The following is a 17,963-nucleotide window of genomic DNA, read 5'->3' as shown; positions in this document are numbered from 1 at the left end:
TAGATACAGCCTGAGTAGAGTGAGCCTTGACTGGAAACGGTAGGTCTTTACCGCTTGAGGAATTAGTGAAAGAGATGCAATTTGATATCCATCTGGATAGGGTGATTTTGGAGACAGGGGACTCAATTCTGTTTTCCAAAAAGGAGACAAACAGCTGATCAGATTTTCAGAGATCTTTGGTTTTGTGCAGATAGAAACGTAACTGTCTGTGTACATCCAACTGATGAAATTTAAATTCTGCCTTGTTTGAAAAATGAGGAAAAAACACTGGCAACTCAGTAGATTGATTAAGATTAGATATGGACGCCACTTTAGGAAGAAAGGAAGGGTTTGGTCTAAGAGAAACCCTGTCCTTATGAAAGATCAAGTATGGAGGTTTGATAGAAAGAGCTTGAATTTCTGAAATGCGTCTGGCTGATGTGATGGCTATTAAAAAGGCAGTTTTCCAGGTCAAGAATTTTAAGTCACAGGTAGCTGCAGGCTCAAAGGGTGGTGAAGTAAGGGCTTGCAGAACAAAATTTAGATCCCAGGGCATGATCGGTTCTGAGACAGGAGGACGGAGTAACAGAGTGCCCTTCAGGAAAGCCTTACAGAGTCTGTGAGCCACCAGACTAGGCTCATTAGCAACATGAAAATTAGAAATCGCTGCCAATTGAACTTTAATGGTAGCGGACGCTGAGCCCTGCTAGAAAAGCATAGACAAAAACTCCAAGACAGAAGCAATTGGAGCTGTGTAAGGGTCAATTCTTTGGGTATGAGCCCAAATAGAAAAACTCTTCCATTTGCTGGAATAAATCTTCCTAAAAGAGGGCTTATAAGAGGAAGATAAAATATGAACTACCTCAGGTGAAAAGTGATGAAGCCTACCTAACGACGGAAGTGGATTAGCCAGGCTGTCAACCGGAGGGTCCGCAGAGAGGGGTGGAACTGTCCCATGTGTGTCAGTAAGTCTGGTTGTGGGTCCAGAATCCAAGGTGTGTCCACACTGTAGGGATGGAGAAAGGGGAACCAGACTTGACGAGGCCAGTGTGGAACAATTAGAATCATTCTGCTTCCCAAGGACTGTGCTTTCTGAATCACTTTGATAGCAAGGGAAACAGAGGGAAAGCATAAAGCAGACCGGAGGGCCAATCGTGGACTAGAGCGTCCCTGGGTGACTCCCCCTGTGGGGGGATCAGCGTGAAGTAGCTGCTGCATTTGGCATTAAGGGGGCTGGCAAAAAGGTCACAGCAAGGCTGACCCCATCTGCTGAAGATTCGTTCTGCAACTAAACTATTCAGGGACCACTCGTAAGGCATCAGAATAGCTCTGCTTAGCCTGTCTGCTATCACGTTGGACTTCCCCGGAATGTGTGTTGCCACCAGAAACCATTGGGAAGATACTGTCCACTGCCACACTCACATGGCCTCTCTGCACAGGGGGTATGATCTGGCTCCTTCCTGCTTGTTCAGATACCACACCACTGACATATTGTCCGAGTGTATTGCAATAGTCCCGAGAGGTAGAAAGCTCTGAAGTGCCTGCAACACAAGTAGATCCACTCTCATCTCTAGGACGTTGATATGCAGATGTATCTCGTGATCTTGCCACGTGCCTTGGACTGTCCTGCCGAGATAATGCCCCCCCCCCCATCTGGGAGGCGTCCGTGGTCACTGTGGCAACCGGGGGTGGTGGAACGAAGGGTTTTCCCCTGTCCAGATTGTTGGTGCAAAGCCACCAACTGAGATCCTGTTTGCACCTGTCTGTGAGCAAAATAGGGTGGGAAAGTGGAAGTCTCTGGAGAGACCATTGAGCAAAGAGGAGCCTTTGAAGGAGCCTCATGTGCAATCTCACTAGAGGGACTAACATAACTGTTGCTGCCATAGTCCCCAGGAGTTGGAGAACCCATCTTGCCTTCGCTTTCCTCAGGGATAGCAGGGCGTGCACCTGTTGCTGTAAGACTCTGATTCTTTCCTGCGGTAGAAAGGCTCGCATTTGAACGGTGTCTAGCTCTGCACCTATAAAAATGACACTCTGTGAGGGCAACAAGGCAGATTTTTCCCAGTTCAGTGTTATGCCCAGCTGTTGACAGACAGTGATGGTAGCGTCCCTGGTTTGGATTAGTAGATGCCTGGTGGGGGCGGTGAGGAGCCAGTCATCCAGATACGGAAACACTTGGAATCCTTGACGTCTCAAGTGAGCTGTCACCACCGCCATACACTTGGTGAACACCCTGGGGGCTGTGGTGAGACCGAAGGGCAGGGCTCGAAACTGAAAATGACTGGCTCCCAGCCGGAAGCGTAGGTGACTCCTGGATGCCCTGTCCATTTTGATATGGTAGTAAGCATCCTTGAGGTCAATGGAGCACATCCATACTTCTTTTCCCAACAATGGGAGAATTGACTGTAGTGTGACCATATGGAACTTGGACTTTTGTACATAGTTGTTCAGTTGGCTGAGATCCAATATAGGTCTCAGGTCCCCTGTTCTTTTCGGCACCAAAAAGAATCTTGAGTAAATCCCTAATCCGATCTGGTCTGAGGCGACATGCTGGATGACTCCTTTTTCTAGCAGCTTTGAAACATCTGAAGCTGCATGATCCCTTTGACTAGGTGGAACATCCGGGAATTTTCTGACTGGAGGGGGATCTGATGAAAAGGGGATGACATAACCTCTGGAAATTATTTGTAATACCCATCAGTCCTGGGTGATGCTTTGCCAGGCTTCTGGGTATAACGATATTCGACCCCTGACTGGCTCTGGAAACGCACAGTCAGGCATCCCATCAAGAATGATGGTAGGGAGAGCCGCAAAAGGAATTGCGGTCTCCCGAATTGTGGGGGCCCCCTCTGCCTCTAGGGTGGTATCTCCCTGAATAACCTCACCCTCGTCTGCCTTTGGAGGGGGGCTCACCTTGTGCACCGGGAAAAAACCTCTGTGATTTTTTGAACCACATCTTCCCACCCCTCTGGGCTATGGGGTAAGGCCTAGAGGGAAGGGAAAAATGGACCCCTACAGCAGACACAGTCTTTCCCTCTTGCTTGCACCTGGTGAGGGTGTCTTTCACCTTGGTTCCGAACAAAGAAGAACCATCAAAGGGGGCGTCAGTGAAAGAAGACTTGAAGGCCTCCGCGAAATGACAAAGGCGCATCCAGGCTTGCCTCCTAAGGGCGACTCCTGAGCTTGCTGCCCTACTCGCTCCCTCGGCTGCATATGAGATGAGCCGCATGGAGGAGTTAACGATGGAATTGAGGGTAGACACCTGGGCATTAACCGTCTGGGCCACGGCCTCAGGAACATTACCCGCGAGAGTATCTCCTAACTCCTTGAGGAGATCTGTCTGGAGCCAAGTAAAATGAGACAGGTAGTTCAGCGACCGTAAGGTAAAGGTTGCTGACAAGAGGGTACGCTTCCCATACCGGCCCATGGTCCTAGACTCCTTGTTAGGAGGATGGACAGAGGAAGAGGTCTCGGCTAATTCCTTCTAAGTGGCCGCCGCCACCACCATGGCTTCCACAGGGACTCCTTTGGACAAAAACTCCTTACCTGGGGGAGCAGACAGAAATTTATTGTGTCTCCTGGGTACGGGTTCCACAGAATCAGGGTTCTCCCTCACCCTCCGACAAATTAAATCCAGGAGCTCATCGAAGGGTGGGGACACCCAGGAGGTGGAGGGCTGAGCACCAAAGGCCTTCAGGAAGACTGACTCCTCCTCGGAGGGGGCTTTGGACGGCCAGTCACCTCTTTGTTTTAATATCTCCAGAATGTCGGAGAAAGAAACATCGTCAGAGGATGACTTGGGGGACCCCTCCGATTCCTCGAGGTCAGTATCTGAGGTTAGAGACTCATCCTAGGAGTCTATGTGCTTCCTCTTGCACATTTTCTTTCTAGGGGGCTCCTCAGGCAAAAACTCTGAGGGGGCCCTCAGAAACTTGGGGACCACTCATGGGGGTATCCCTAGGCCTTGGGGCTCCGCTGTCTACAGATAGGTGGTGATCAGAGGCTCTCACCGGAGTGGTAGGGGACAGAATGACCGACCCGCATGATGTGGCTGAAGATCTGGCTAGCACACTTTGCATGGCCTCAAAGGCTGGCCCCCCTGAGTCCGAGGACCGGCCAGCCTCCAAGACCACGACAGGAGTTGGGGTTTCCTGAGCTGAGGCACAGAGCGGGAGACTAGGAACCGAAAGGTGTCCCGAGGTGTCCCCCTTGGGCCCGACTGAAGAATCCCGAGTCCCGAACCCCGTGGACGGTGCCAACGGGCTCGGAGCTGATGTCGGCACCGATAAGCCCGGAGGGGCCATCGGAACTGACTTAAGAACATCACATGCAGCGGAGCATTCCGGCTCCGAAGACAGAGATGCGCTCGGAGGAGGAATAATCGAAGAAGGTATCGGGACGGGCTCCGGAGCTGACTGGGAAGGAGCCGAGAACAATTTAGCCAAAACCGGTGACTGAAGGAGCCTCTGCACCACCCTATCAACATCCACATCTGAAAGTGTCCTGGAGGATTTGGAGGACAGGGAGAGAGTTCGGGATCTCCTCTCAGGTGACACTGGTCTAGTACTGGGTGATCGGCTCCGAAGAGGTTCCAATATAATTGAAGCTGACGCCGGTTCCATCAACACCGACACTTCCTACGGCCCCGAGGACAGTGGAGCCGAGGAGGTCGAAGCTAGTTTAATTACTTTCTCTGGTGGCTCCAAGGAGACTGAAGGAGCTGGAGATCTCTTTTTTGATTTTGTGGATTTTGATTTTGAACTGGAAGCAGAATCCATAGCCTCTTCGAACGAGGGTTTCAAGAGTCCCTTCACAATTAACTTATTCTTTCTTTCTTGAAGCACCCTGGGACTGAAAGCATGGCAGAAACTGCAGGACTCCTGCAGGTGGATTGCTCCCAGACAATAAACGCATACTGAATGCCCATCGGTGATGGACATCTTGTAACCACACTTAGAGCACTTTTTAAAACCCAAAGGTTTGTGCTCCTTGGAATCTTTGGACATTTTGAAAATTAATCACAAATACCAATACAATGAGCAAGTCACTGCCTGACTGGAAAAAACAACTACAGTCTCATAAAAACACCACACTAAGCGCGGGAACAAATTTTTCCACAAACAACAGCACACACAATCCTCAGAAGGAACACACACTAAGACTAGGGCTAAAACCTCTAACTAAAACGGCTTTAGACCAAACTCGCATACAGAACAAGGAAGACAGACACTAAAACTTCTAATTCAAATGGTTTTAGATAGCAAAAAACAAACACAGGGCCAAGTAAGGGGACAGACTAGGTCCTCTAACTGAAACGGGCCTAGCCCAAAACAATCACACTACAGATTATACCCAAAAAACGCCAAATCGAAATAGCTATTAAAATAGCTTTTGTTTGTAACAAATTCTCTCAAGAAGAAGAAGAAAAAGGGTACTTAGCCACAGCCAAGAGCGAGACCATGTCCGAGCTACATGAGCGGCAAACAAGATCTGGGAATATGGAGCAGTGCAGCATGGGATACCTTCTTAGCCCAGCCAAGAGAAGACTTCGAGCTAGAAAAGAACTGAGATAAAATGTTAATTCTATCCTACTATGCTGTCATAATGTTAGAGTTCTACTTAAAACATTACCAAAACTCAAAAGTCAGCTGCTCTGTAAGAGTAAAGGCATTATTGGCTGCCACTTTACTGTAAGACTGCATGCTTGACAGAGCTGCTTTGTGTGAGTGGAATGAATCATTATGAAAAGATACCAGCCAGTTAGTGTGAAATTCATAGGGCTACATTCATTAAAGTTCTGTGATATGTACACAGAGGTGTTTACGTCACAGTACTTTTTTGCTATTCAGCAAGCACCCTTGCACAGTGCTGCACAGTCCTCCAACATGAAGACATGCACTACCACTAAGGGCTGGCCCCATGGCCATGCTGAATGCTAAAGAAGCATTCTGGGGGAGAGGCATATGTTAATTAGCCATGTGTTCTCTCCCTAGAACTGCCTCCAGGAAGTCATCTACACAGTTGAGCGATTCAAGAAAGCACTCGGATTAAAAAAAAAAAAAAAAAGAAAGAAAAGAAAGCACTCGGTTGTGTAAATCAGCACAGTCATTCCAACCGTGTTGCAGGAGTGAACATGGCCAAAAGGCCATGTTCAACCACCAAATATGAACATGGTGGGAGGACCCCTAGACACCAGGGCTTACTTTAAAAGTGTCATAATGGCACTGGCATCAAAACAGGGATCAAGGGTGGGGGGAACCACCGGACACCAGGAATTAATACTTAAAGTGCCATACCAGCACTATAGGGATGGGGGTGGAGAATGCTAAAACACCAAGAAATAGGTGCCATAATGGCACCAATGTAACTACTGGGATAGGGGGTGGGCATAAACACTATACAGTGCTGTAATGGCACCATAGTTACTAAAGGGGTCAGATGCTGAGGGGATACACACTCTAATGGACAGAATAAGCAAATTTTCCAAAGAAAGTAGAGGGAGTAATGAGGCATTTAGGCATTTATTTTATATCCAATCTGCTTTTTTTGAAAGGAATAGCAGAGACAGTTGATATAATGCAGCAGCAAGGTCAATGTCTTCTTTTTAAGTGGGAGCGCAGTGCCCCACACATCATAGTTATGATGGTCATGATAGGGAGTAGGTGGGGGACAGGGTACATACAACTTTTTTTAAGTATACATTCAAAAGTTTCATGACCACATCTGCAACGCTGCATCTACGAATCGCAAACCGCAAAAGTCGAAAACTGCGAAAAAAAAAACTAATTACAAAACTTTACCCCCCCCCCTTTTTTGCCCCACTGTAGCACTCGTTTCGGTGGTAGAGCGATCCGGGAATGTCAAATTCAACATATTGATGACATTTAGGACAGTCAACACGACGGAATTTGGCAAAACGTTTCGCAGTAACAGACATTCTGAAATGTGTGTTCGCACACATGAATGTATACCTTTTTTTACAATACTGCAGCTGTTATGAAATATTTCTTCAGTTCTGGGATTCTGACTAGGCCAGCTTAAAGCAGTGGTAGGTTAAGCAAAGTACAGTTGTGTACACTTACCATAAATGTAGATGTTTGAGTGTATTCACTGTTGCAGTCATCACATTTGGGATATCCTTCCAGGGTAGCCCTCAGTTGGCCTGAATACCAAAGGCTTAGTATTTCTGCGTCGGTTGCCATCGCTCCAGGACTGACGTCAGGTCGTCGGTGTTATAAATGAAGGTAGCCAACGCCATTACATCAGTTTTTCCATGCACTATCTGTCAGGAGTCCCCAAGAGGGAGCTAGGTTATGGTGGAAGAACACCATCAGTAGAAAGTAAATACCAAAACATCCTTGTAAGGATAGAGAGAGAGAGAGAGACAAGGGGGATGGAGGGAGGGAAACCAGGACTGCAACAGTGAATACACTCAAACATCTACATTTATGGTAAGTGTACACAACTGTACTATGCTTTTTGTGATTCACTGTTGCAGTCATCACATTTGTGTTGAATCCCAAAGCTGAAGAAAAGGGTGGAGGCAGTCAAGAAGACTGGAGGCTGGCTCGGATGCCCTGCAAGACTGCTGTGGCAAAGCCTGCCCTGGATTTGGAGAAGATAGGCTGGTGGTAATGCTTGGTGAAAGTATGAACAGATGTCCATATTGCAGCCTCCAGGATGTCCTTGATGGGGACCCCCCCCGAGGAAAGCTGCAGAGGTGGAGGCTGCTCTGGTAGAATGTGTCCTGACCCCCTTTGGGGGGAGGTTTCCCGTGCTGCTTGTGGCAGAAATGGATGCAATGTGCTATCTATTTGGAAATGGTTTGTTTGGATATGGCCTTGCCCTCTACTCCTGTAACAAAGCTGACTAACAATTGATCAGTCTTCCTAAATGATTTAGCCGTGTCTAGGTAGAATCTGAGCTGTCTGTGCACATCTAGAGAGCGAAAAATCCCCCCCCCCCCCATTTTGTGGGTTAGGGAAAAAGGTGGGCAAATGAATGGATTGGTTGAGAGCCACACTGGACACCACTTTTGGCATGAAGGATGGGTTAGTCCTGAAGGGGACCCTGTCAACATGGAAAATAATGAAGGGCTCTACAGCCATTAGTGCTTGTAGCTCGGATACTCTTCTAGATGAAGTGATGGCCAGAAGCAAGGCTGTCTTCCAAGAGAGGAACTTTAACTCTGCTAATGCTGCTGGTTCAAACGGGGCAGCGTGAGATTTTCCAAAACAAAGTTAAGGTCCCAAGCTGGGGTAGGTGCTCTTCTGGGTGGCCTCAAGTTGTTAGCCCCTCTTTAGGAACTGTTTAATGAGAGGGTGGGAGAAAAGAGGTAGCTCTGTGCTGAAATAAGCAGAGATGGCAGAGGCATGAATTTTAATGGAAGAGAAGGATAGACCCCTGTGTAGTAGGTCAGCCAGGTAATCCAGGATGAGAGGTAGGGAGGGCTGTGCAGTTCCAGCTTCCTTAGCCTGGATCTAGGTGCAAAACCTTTTTCCACTTGTCAGCATAAGACTTTCCAGTGCTAGAGCATCTGGCCTCACGTATAACATCTAGAACCTGTTTGCTTAGACTGGTAGCTTGTGCAGTGGTCAGGGAAAAAGCCATACTGAGGGTCTGCAATTGGGGATGCATGAATTCTCCATTCCTCTGGGTCAGGCTTGTTGGGATCTGAGGGAGATGCCATGGTGGCAGTGGTGACAGGCTTCGCAGCAGAGGGTGCCAGTGCTGGCGTGGCCAGACTGGGGCAATCAGAATTGTCCTCGGTTTTTCCTCCCTTATTTTGAGCAGTACCCTTGTAATGAACGGTAGAGGGGGGAATGCATAGACCGAGAGATTGACCCACTGGAAGGGTAGGGCATCCACTTTCCAGGCCTTGCTGTGAGGTTCCCTGGTGCAGAATTTGCTTAGCTGATGGTTGGAGTGGGAAGCAAAGAGGTCGATCTTCGGGGTGCCCCATTTCTGGGTTACAAGGGTGAAGGTTCTTTGGTTTAGCTGCCACTCGTGTGGGTCCAGAAGATTTCTGCTTAAGTTGTCTGCCAGAGAGTTTAGAGAGCCTGACAGGAATTGTGCTAGCAGGTGTAGTTGCATGGCTGAGGCTGTGTGCCAAAGGGTCATGGTGAGCTTGCACAGAGGGTACAAGAGAGTCCCTCCCTGCTTGTTGATATACCACATCACAGTGATGTTGTCTGTTTTGATCAGTAGAGACCCCAGGGAGAGTAGGGGTCTGAAGGCTGTCAGAGCTTGCTGAACAGCTAACATCTCTTTTTGGTTGATGTGAAGATGTATTTGGTTTGGGCTCCATTGGCCCTGAATGCACCTGCCGTCCAGGTGTGCACCCCAGGCATAGTCTGATGCATCTGTGGTGAGGGTCTGGGTGGCATGGGGTTGTGAGAAGGGTAGTCCCTTGTTGTGGTTGCATGCTGCTGCCCACCAAAGGAAATCTTTCCTTAAGCAAGGTATCATTGTTATAAGAGTTTCCAGGTCTTGGGAGTGTTGACACCAAAGGCTTTTTAGGTACCATTGTAGTTTCCTCATATGCAGTCTGGCATATGGAATGAGTAGAATGAAAGAAGCCATGAACCCCAGAGCTTGCAGGATTTTCCTTGCAGATAACTGGGGTCTGGTGGCTTGTTGAGAGAAGTAGGTTGTCAGGTAGGTTTGTTTTTCTGATGTAAGGAATGCCATCTGGGATGCCGTGTCCAGGCATGCTCCCAGGAATACAACTTTTTGTGTGGGTACTAGTTTGGATTTCTTTTCATGGATAGTATACGCCAGGGAGGTCAGTAGGTGCTTCACAAAGGTCAGGTGCTTTAGCAGCTTTTCCTGACTGTCTGCCTGAATCAGGAAGTCGTCTAAGTATGGGTAAATCTGAATATTTCTTTGTCTGCAAAAAGTAATAGCGGGAGCCAGACATTTTGTGAAAACTCTGGAAGCAGTGGATAAACCAAAGGGAAGTGCAGATAACTGAAAGTGCAGTGATCCCGCCCTGAAACGGAGATATTTCCTGCAAGATTCCCTGATTGGGATGTGTAGGTAGGCCTCTTTTAGGCCTAGGGTGGCTAACCAAGCATCTTTGGAGAGCATAGATAGAAGTTGCTGGAGGGTGAGCAGGAAAGTGTTTAGGATGGCTAAATTGAGGATGGGGAGCCAAGTGCCCTCTTTTTTGGGTACCAGGAAGAGTCTGGAGTAGAAATCTTGGCCTACCTGTTCTACACGGACATGCTCTATTGCCCTCATTGACAGCAGGGAAAGGACTTGGTTTTTGGCCTCTGCCCCCAGATTTCAGGGAAGATCTGGGAACCCTTTTGGGGTTGGTAGAGTGTGAAAATAAAATCTGTATCCCTGGGACACTATGTTGGGCACCCAGCGGTCACTGGTAATGGTGGCCCAGGTGCTTGCGTGGAAGGAGAGTTTTCCTCCTAGGGGCAAGAGCAGGTGGGGAGAGGGAGGGGGTGGAAGTGTGAAGTCGTGAGTTCTTACCATGAGAGGGTGACTTAGCACTCCCTGGTTTTGAACAGGAGGAACTCCATTGCTTAGATGTCTGCATTCCCTGGGGCTGCTATCTGGGGGACCTGCTTCCCCGGGGTCTGGGCTGAGCTAACCTGGAGAGGGCAGGAAAGGACCAGTGCTTGGAGGGGCAATGCCTACTGAACCTTGGTGGCTGGACCTGCAATAAGTCTTTAACTGTCTGCATACATTTAGCTTTTTCTTCCATCTTTTTAAGACCTCCTCTGCCTTGGTGCCAAATAAGTTGTCTTTGTGCAGTGGTGCGTCCAATAATTTGGATTTGACATGGTCTGGCAAGGGCTGTTCCTTTAGCAAAGCATGCCTTCTAAGGACAGAACCAGTGACTGCTGCCCTGCAAGATGCTTCTAGGGCGTCAAAACCACATTGTAAGGTGTGCTTAGTTACTTGACTAGCAGAATGCATTAACTCTTGTAACTCTTTATTTTCTGCATAAGCAGGAAAAGAAGATATTTTTTGTTTGAGGAGTTCCATGGTATGTTCCTGATATTAAAGCAACTGACAATTTAGTGCTCTAATAACAAGAGTAGCAGAGGTGTATACTTTTTTACCCCATTTGTCTAATGCTCAGGAATCTCTATCTGAGGGGGTGGGATTCTTAGCAGAAGTTGCTTTAATTCCTTTAGGTCCTTGAGAGATAACCTCGGGGTTAGCAGTAGGATTTTTTAATAGAAATTTATGAGAGTCAGGGACTCTATAGTACCTGTCTGGTTTCCTGGGAGCAGGACAGAGGGTGTCAGGAGTCAAACTGGATTCCATGAAAACATCATCCACAACATCCAGGACAGGAGGAATGGCCAGAGGTCTGAGTTGTGGAAGATCTAGGAATCCCCTGAGTCTCTTTTTTGACTGAGGGTAGTCCTGACATTCCCAATGGAAATGTTCCCTTAAGGTATGTAGGGTTTCCCCAAAGGAAAAGTCCTCGGGTGGAGAGGCTGAAGGGATGGATTCCTCTGCATCAGAATCCTCATAAACTGAGAGGGGTTGCATATCTTCATAATCATATGCATCAGAGTCATCGGACTCCTGTTCAGATAGAACTACTGGGGACAAATCTCTTTTTCTTTTGGAAGGGGTAGCTTGGCTTCCCCTGATAAGCATTATAAGGTCTTCCTCCATTTTAAGTATCTGAGACTGAGGCAAGGAAGCAGGTGCCTGAGACTGGATCGTTGGTTTCTTGGGTGTGGTTCGTACCCTGGGCCATAGAAACTCAGTAGTTTTTGAAAGAACTGTAGACGCGAAAGAAGTCAGTCTGTGTCGAGAATCGGTAGTGCGAAGTACTTCCTCAGATGCCGGTGCCTGCTTAGTGGCTCTGGACCTATACAAGGTAGAGACATCCACGGGATCCTTAGTCAATGAAGAGTCTCGCTACATACTAGACTCTGAAAAGGTCTCGGTAATGGCCTGCGAATCCACAGAAGTGGGCATCAGGGGCTGCGAAAGCGCCTCACTGAGGACTGGAGAACTGGCAACTAGCTTAACAGAAGCATCGTCGGCAGTTTTGCACCTGTGCGGCGTGTCTCTGTCTTTATCTTTACATTTTTTTGGAAGATCTGCTGTCGAATGGCTTACCGAAGCCATATCAGAATTCAAGGACTGAGAGCGAAATATCTACCTACAATAATGGCCCAACGCCGTATAGTTCCAGCGTTGAACAGAGCACAAAAGCGACTGCAGGGGACGTCATGGTCTGGGCCTAAGCAAGTGACACGGTAGGAACGAAAATCTCAGTGTGGTATTTTCTTTCCACAGGCGAGACAATTGTTAACTTTTTCTGACATTGGTTAGAGCAAGAATAAAGGATCCCCAATGGGGTACTTAGCTTTAGAAGACTTTAACTTCAATTTCGGAAATGAAAAATTTAGATAACGGCCGACCGGCACTCGTGCGAATTGTTTCTGCTTCGGGCTCCTCGGCAAGAAAGACTGATGTAATGGTGTCGGCTGCCTTAATTTATAACACTGATGACCTGATGTCAGTCCTGGATCGACAGCAACCGACGCAGAAATACTAAGCCTCTGGTATTCGGGCCAACTGAGGGGTACCCTGGCAGGGATAACCCAAATGTGATGGCTGCAACAGTGAAACACGAAGAACATCAGCAATGAGATGTGAACCAATATTTCCAAATTCTAAATAATATTACATCTACTACACTACGTTACTCTGTCATTAAATGAAATATAGGATGTTCAAAATAAAAAGAAAAAACCCAGACAAAACAAACATCTGTCAAGAATTGCTATGTGTATTATGGCCACGTATTTTAAAGGCCCAAGCAATTTTCTCTTGAAAAATTAAAACTACAACTTAACAGTAACAGACAGATTATAACATACTTTTTCCAAGTACTAGCCCCACCCCATAAACACACAGCTAAGAACCATACATATCAGGTAGTGTCTCGAGGGACTAACATGCAACATACATCAGATATTCAAATCTGGGAAGAAGCAAACCCTTCTATCTAGTCCATGATGAATTTGCAACTCCTCAAAATCAGGTACATCTCGTCTCAATTCCATTGCTGATGTCCTTGTTTTAAATGACTGACAACCTACTCCTTCAATGGCGTAACAGTTATAGGGTGCCAAGAAACTACTCAGCATCTGCCAGCACAGGTTCCAAAACAAGCTTTCACTTTACACTAAAAGCTGGAAATGCATGTCTAAAAGAATAAATCCAACAAGCAGAAGTAAGATGAAGCAACACCAGGCTATCATAAAACCAGCAACAGCTTATTCAGGAAACAGGCAGAGGCAAAGGCATAAGCGCTTTCACAGTATTACAACTGCTTCATCAGATGCATAAAATCTACCTAATTCAATGCCCATTAAATAACAAAGTGAAAAAATCACATGGCATCCTAATAAATCTCTTAAAGAGATAACATTTTTAAATATATACAATGTTAATAGTAAACGTATAAAAAATGTGAATGTGTATAAAAGGTGGGGGGCTGAAAGGGAGTTTGTTAAAACTCCCTTCTTATTTAAAAAGAGGACATGGTTTCAATGGTACTTTATCATTAAGTTCTGACCCTGTTTCTGCTCTTAATCTAATAATCCATTTGCTTTCTAAGCACTCTGTTTCATTTCCAATATCACCTCCCCTGAGACTTTCCTGCACCATATCTATAACTTGAAACCTAAATACATGCTCCGGGGAAGTGTCTGCTACAGGTTTAGCTAATGCATTCCTAACCATAGTATTTCTTATATCATTAAGATGTTCTCTTTCTTTCAGTCTTCTGTCCATTTTACAGACATAAAATTTAGTGCAGGTTTTACACACTGCTAGGTAAACCACATGACTGCTGTTACAAGTTGCCTCCACTCCACAAATTTATAGACCTTGTTCTGGTCTGGGTGAAAAAATTCACCTGCTTGATCTACATAAATGCAGAAACTGCAGTTATAACAAGGTCTAGTTTATTTTTATTTTTATAAGAATCATGTCATTGTTTCCTGCTATCATACCCCCTAAGACACTTGGAGTAACACAGCAGCTGACCTAAAGATTTATTTTTCTTATAAACTATACTAGAACATTCACCTATTATAGCTTTCAATTCTGTGCTTATGGCCATGGCACCCCAATGTTTTTTTAATAATGGCAACTACACCTTTAGAGTCCTTAGAATATGTTACTGGCACCCTACACCTAAACTCATCTACCTTATTCACACATGCAGGTGGATCTGAGGAAAAATAAGGCCTTCCTTCATTCCCTCTTCTTTGTATTACTTCAACTAGCTTATCAGACACTTCCTTTTTATCATACCCCCTTGCTACAAACCTTTCTTCTAGATCTCTCAGTTCTTTCTTAAAAATTTCCTCACTAGCATTAACTTGTGGTGTTCTTACAGCTTGCCCCTTCACCACATTATTAAAAGTAAAACGTGGGTGCATACTACTTTGATGCAAATAAGTATTATTGTAACAGGGTTTTCTATATGTCATAGTGTCTATTGCCCCATCGTCCATTACCTTCACTATCATATCCAGAAAACTAACCTCCCGATCTGAACAAGTCATCACAAATGTTAAAAAGCTTGTGCTTGTAGTAATATAATTATAAAAATCTGAGAATTCCTTGGTAGTGCCTTCCCATATGAAAAACAGATCATCAATGAATCTTCTGTAGAAAATTATGTTTGCCTAACATACTACCTAATACATGCTCCATCTCCCACACTAGCATGATAAGACTGGCGTAGCTATTGGCACATGATGTGCCCACAGCTACGCCATCTATCTGCAGGTAGTAATCCTTATCAGAAAGGAATACATTATTATATAAAATCATCCTAACTAAAGCACATAGCATTGCAACTTTCTCAGTCGGGAAACAGATCTGTTCATGTAAATTTTTTTAACCCATTCTATACCTATATTATTTGGTATTAGAGTGAATAAGGACTGTACATCAAATGTAACCAAATACCATTCACCTTTTTTAAAAACAGCCTTAGTAAAATCATATAAATCACATAAAAATTGTCTAGAGTCCTGCAAAATGTGAGTGTTAACAATCAATAAATGGTCTTAAGGTTTTCTCCACAAAAATAGACATTGCTTCTGTACTCCACTTTTGTCCTGCCACTATGGGCCTCATCTGTGGACTAGTAGGATTCTTGTGTACTTTTGAGAGACTCTGTATAACTGGTATTTTAGGATGTTCCATATAAAAATAGTCAAATAACCCTTGATGAAACAGTTTATTTCTTAACATATTCCTCAGCTCAGCTTTTAATACATCAACCATCTTTAATATGTCATTCTAACCTTTTTATAAAACTTAACATTGTTTAACATCTCTTTCATCATATCTTTGTACCAGTCAGAATCCATTAACACTATGGGTCCCCCCTTATCTGCAGGACGAATTACTTATACTATCATCTCTCATTAACTTCAGATACAGGGTCAGGACTTAAAGATAAAGTACCACTGAAACCAATGTTGAAAGCATGTCCCCTTTTTAAATAAGAAGGGAGTTTTAACAAACTCCCTTTAACCCCCCCCCCACCTTTTATACACATTCACTTTTTTTATACATGTTTACTATCAGCACTGCATATATTAAAAAATGTTATCTCTTTAAAAGTTTTATTAGGATGTCATGTGATTATTTTTCACTTTGTAATTTAATGGGAATTGAATTGGTTAGATTTTATGCATGTGATGAAGCAGTTGTAATACTGCAAAAGTGCTTATGCCTTTGCCTGTGTCCATCTCCTGAATAAACTGTTGCTGGTTTTATGATAGCCTGGTGTTGCTTCATCTTACTTCTGCTTGTTGGATTTGTTTTTTTGGTTCGAGAAGCATTTATTCAGCACACATTGGTATTACTGGACTTTTGCATGTCTAAAAAAAGACTTGAGTTGCAGACTGGGTCCATTTAATGGAATATTGACATATGTTGAGCCACTGCTCTGAATCCACATGTTTGAATGGGTTGTGAGTACAGATGTGGGTTACATCACTAATATTTGGTAAAACAAAGACCATTCAGTTGAGACTACTTGGCTGAAGAACACATGGGTAAAAGCTGCTTAACTTTTTTTCTGAGGTGCAATGCCCCCAGATTCTCCCTTCATGGAAGAGACCACGTGCATCCTCTCACACACTCTTTCTATAATAATTAACTCCAAAGTCACCAAGCCTTGTGCAAGGAAGAAAAAATGATGAAAAAGTGTAATTTTATCTTATTTGTTCTGAAACACTATTGGTGAAATATTTTTGACTGAAAGGTCATTGGCCAGTCATTGAATGTGACGGTTTATCTGGTAAGTAGTGAGGCAAGCCTAATTTCATTGCTTTAAAATAGTACCCATTCTTTCCTGCTCCTGCCTCCCCAGCAATTAAATTTTTTTTCAAATCGGTAAACCTTCACCTATGGAAACTGTGCAGAAATATGCTGAAATTTGCTAACAAACTGAACAAGTTTAAGTAAGGTTTTCAGCTGTATCCGAAAGTCACTTTTCAGTACAGAATAACTGATCAATCCCGCTGGATCAAATAGATTTGAATGTACCAACCATTTAACTTACCTCAAAGCTGTGCAAACTCAGCAGTAGGTTAGATTAGTTAAAGAGGTGAAGGGTGCATCTCGGGGAGGCCTGCCCCCTACTATTCAAACCCATTTCATGGAACAGACCATCAGTATTTGCTTAAAATTTAATGGGTCACACAATGCATTCCACAAGCAATTTATTTATAAGTGCACTTGTGAACTGCAATGCCTGTTTATTAATGTACTTTCTGTTGTCCTGTTAATTTTAACATCAGTCATCAAGTCAGTCAACAGTTTACAGGTGTCAATAACAGGATGTTGTTACTAAATATTATATGATCTAGTTTAAACGGTAATAATTGACAAATTGCTGGATCATTGACTACCTGTGTAGATGTCCTGGGCTTACTCTTAAATTCCAAAATCTCACAACTAGCACCATGTGACAACTCAACAGGAGGCTGCTCTAAATAAAGGAACACTCATTCTTCACTTTGGCAGCTTCCCTAGGCTTTCACCACTGTTGTTTACAATGTTCAATGCAGGTATAAAGGTTAACTTGAATTCCTGTAGCTCTAAAAATTGCCAATCCTCATTGCAATGTCGTTTTATTCTAGTGCCTGAACAAATCAGTTTGTGTACTGAGAGTCAATTATTCATGCAGTTTGAAACAGATAATATTCCAATTTCTATTCAATTCATCCTCTTCATTCCTTTCATTTAGACACACTTTTTAAATCTACCTCCTACTGAAAGGCAACAATACCAAATGCTAGAGGGAGAGTAGCTCTCCTGCCATAAATATCACTGTTCTTCCATTAGCCACTGCAGTTTCAACACTTCAGGCCAGCTGCACTGTTGGAGAGGCCCACTCATTAGTATATGGTGGTTTCTGTTTAATGAACCCCCTCTGGTTAAATAACCCATTTAATTTCATTGTGGCACTGTAGTCATTTAGTATTAAGGCTTAACAATGGAAGGGTCAGAATTCAAACTGTACTCCTGGAAAGAAAAAGCAGAATTAAGAAACTGGAAGTTTTTCACACCCTTAAAGCAGTGTTATGAACAAGAAATTATCAGACTCAATGTCACATCACCCAAGCAACTAGAGAACCGAAACCAAAGAAAACTGTTAGCTGTCCAAATTAATCTGCACCAAGTGTTCTTTGCATACATACATACATAAGAAAACCTTACAGTTAAGAGAAAAACAAGCTGCATCAATATCTGACATGAAAGCAAGTCAAAAGAGAATATTAGATGCACTTTGCTACTAAAACCTCCCTAAGAACAATGGAAGACTGCAATGCTAGTTTGTTGTGTGTTTTAGATAATGCACTGGAAATACCAGTTGGATAAAATATGACTTTAAAGACTGAGAAGTATGATGAGAGTTTCTGGCACCCACATGAAATATTTAAGGAATGAACAAAGAA

The 17,963-nt window shown here is 44.4% G+C and overlaps 1 protein-coding gene across 2 annotated transcripts in view; it reads right to left on the bottom strand.

The window, feature by feature from the left end:
- Positions 1-17,963, bottom strand: part of FRMD4B (FERM domain containing 4B) — a 2,055,076-nt gene that overhangs the window by 389,433 nt on the left and 1,647,680 nt on the right. The window lies entirely within an intron of this gene.

The sequence above is a fragment of the Protopterus annectens genome, chromosome 7.part0 (assembly GCF_019279795.1).
Source record: "Protopterus annectens isolate FY-2018-M chromosome 7.part0, PAN1.0, whole genome shotgun sequence".
Classification (NCBI taxonomy): Eukaryota; Metazoa; Chordata; order Ceratodontiformes; family Protopteridae; genus Protopterus; species Protopterus annectens.
Note: the sequence above shows the minus strand (reverse complement) of the source record. Positions and strands in the feature narration are given on the sequence as shown.